The sequence below is a fragment of the Xiphophorus hellerii genome, chromosome 1 (assembly GCF_003331165.1).
Source record: "Xiphophorus hellerii strain 12219 chromosome 1, Xiphophorus_hellerii-4.1, whole genome shotgun sequence".
NCBI classification, from domain to species: domain Eukaryota; kingdom Metazoa; phylum Chordata; class Actinopteri; order Cyprinodontiformes; family Poeciliidae; genus Xiphophorus; species Xiphophorus hellerii.
Genome location: NC_045672.1, coordinates 29,722,249 through 29,725,036, shown reverse-complemented (window position 1 = coordinate 29,725,036; position 2,788 = coordinate 29,722,249). Strand labels below are relative to the sequence as shown.

At 33.6% G+C, this 2,788-nt stretch overlaps 1 long non-coding RNA gene across 1 annotated transcript; it reads right to left on the bottom strand.

Moving 5' to 3' along the window:
- Positions 1-852: 852 nt before the first annotated feature.
- On the bottom strand, positions 853-2,242 carry LOC116721735 (uncharacterized). The gene is made up of 3 exons (XR_004339679.1): positions 2,130-2,242; positions 1,161-1,217; positions 853-941 (listed from the first exon to the last, which is right to left on the bottom strand). It is a non-coding gene; the product is annotated as an uncharacterized LOC116721735 (long non-coding RNA).
- Between the last annotated feature and the right edge of the window lie 546 nt (positions 2,243-2,788).

Sequence of the window (2,788 nt, the reverse complement as noted above, 5' to 3'; positions counted from 1 at the left end):
TAAGTTGTTGGGTCTAATTTTTTTCAGTGTAACTATGTTATCTTCAGTTGTTATAAAAATATATCAAATACGAATTAAAGGAAATGTGACTTTATAATATAATGCCTTGAAATTGGGCCTCTGTCTCTTTAAGAAACTCCTGCTCTTTCTGAAACTCCGCCTACATTCGGCTCAATGGTTGCCATGGAGATAAAAGAATTTCACAAACAGCCATGAAAGAATCAAGGCAACAATGCAGGTATGTTTTTGATGAGAGAAAAACATTATAACATGATGTAAAGCTCAAAAAAGTTTATTTTTTACATAATACTGTTGCTTTAAAACACAAATAAGGGGAATGTTGTAAAAACTGGGCGTCCTAAGTGAGAGTTAAATAAGTTGGTTCCTGATCCATAGTGGCTGGATCTAGGTTTTGGTAGTGGGAGGTTTCAGATCTGGATCCTAGTGCCCAGTTTTCATATGTCACCTGAAATAAAAGAAAACAAATGTCGTCTAATGCAACACTGAAGATTGATTTAGTATCTTTTCTTTTTTTTACTACTATCTGGGTGTTTTTATTGTTGTTGTCACTTTAAGCCTAAAAATACAGCAGAAGTTTCTGCAACAAGTCAGAAACTCTGTTTTTGACTAATTCTGGTAAAAGTTAAACTTAACCAGAGTCTGCAACCTTCATGTTACCTCTGTGTCTGACGTTCTCCTGTCTGCACCTGAGCGAAAGAAAAGGTGAAAAAAATGTAGAAGAATAAATAAAAATGTGAACAACTGCTTCCCATGAATGTAATTTGTAAAACTCTTTTGTTTGTTGGTCGCATTTAAATATGCACATTAAATAAGCCTCAGTTTACCGTTGGCTCTCGTCCTCCATTTGTAAAGCAGAATTAGAAAAGCGGCTATTGAGACGCCCGTCGCCGTGGCAACTCCACCGAAAATCAGAGGAAGAGCTTGAAGCAAATGTCGATTATACATTCAAAACCAGATTTTAAACGGAATATAATCAACTGTGAAACACAAAGAGCTAGGAAATAAATGCATTTCAGCCCATTTTAAGCTCTACAAATTGCACTGGGTTAATTTAAAGTAAAATCAGGTTGAAGGTTGGGTTTTTGTAAAAAATCAAGTAAATAACCAAAACAACAGCGTGTGATGTGAAGGTAAATCACCTGATAGGCTGATTGGTTTGGATGTTGCTGATGTGGTTGAAGGACTTCCTGCAGTTTCTGGTAAAAAAAAACAACATAATAAGATAAGATAAATCTTTATTGTCATTGTCACAAGAACAACAAAATTTAAAAAGTGCCATCAGTCAGTGCATATGCTTAAAAACAAAAAATAACTCACAATTCACACATAATGTAAGAATTAACAAATAACTGGTAAAAAAAAAACCAAAAAAAAAACCTAATAAATAAGAACAGCCACATTCTCACATACATCATTCATGATGATTAATGGTTGTTTTTGATTGCATTTAGTTTTGTTATTGCTATCGGGTAGAAACTGTCTCTGAGACGGTTGGTTCTTGTTCTGATCAGTGAGGTTTAATTATTTTTTTGCAAGATAAAGCTTGGATGATATTTATAATGCATGAAAACTGGATTAGTGGGTTTTTGGATTTTATTAGTGCTTTTATTGGTTCACTTAAAAAACATGTGATTCAAGTTAAATAAATTAATTGGTCACAAACTTGGATAAACTTAATTTGATTACATGTGACCAATTAACACAATATATGTTAAGTTAGGTCACCTGTTTACTTTTTTCAGTGTTTTGTTTATTCTGTTGTTTTGCTCTGTCAGTTTATTCCTTTGGGTTTGTTTCATTATTTGTTCTTATGTTCTGTTCTTTGTGCATCTGGATTTTATTTCCTTAGTTCTGCACTTTCTTTGCCTTCTAGTTCTACACTTTCTAGATTTCTTTTTCATGAGTGATTACATTTTCCTCTTTTCTATTCCATCTCAAATGCCCTTAATGGAGAAAGCAAATGGATCCAATTCGGTGGTAATTTACAATGTTTCAGTTTTAAATATTTCCTCTTATTTCACAGAATAAAGATTTAATCTGGATTTCAGCAGAGATTGAGAACGAACAGAACAATAATGCATTTGATTCAGACAGACTGAGGAACTCACTGTGTAAATCTGTGCTGGAAACTCTCTGAAACTGCAGACTGCTGATCACTGGGTTTTGTGAAGTGAGTTCTGAAGAGTCCAGATTCTCAAACGGGTTCCCTAGAAACAACACAGAAATTAGTTCTCAAATACCATTTTGCTTAATTTTTCATAAATCAGCCATGATTAATACATCATTTGTGTAGTAAACAATCTGCTTGTTGTAAATGCTTTGTAAATTGGTTGTTCTTTTAAATTGAACATCCAAAAGTTTTCTATGATGTGATTTTAATTTAATTTATTATCTAAAGGAAACACTGCAATTGCTAAAATGTTTTTTTTAACATCAGCAGAATAATGACATAGATATGCGCAGATTTGTAATGAAAACGCAGCTTTTGGTTGCAGCTTATAGCAAGGTGTGCTCTGATGTGGATGGTTTGTGACGTGATGCACTTCAGAGATACAGACTTCTTCCAAAAGTTCATAATTATAATTTTTTACGTCCAGATTTACCACGTCTGGCTCCTTCTGGTGCAGAATTATGAGGCATGTCTCACATCTGGCTTCTATTACAAATGTGCACAAAACTTTGCTAATGTGCCTCTGATGTTGAAAAAACACAATCTCTCTCTTGGGGTGTTTCCATTAAATATGAAACGCAATTAAAATCACACAAT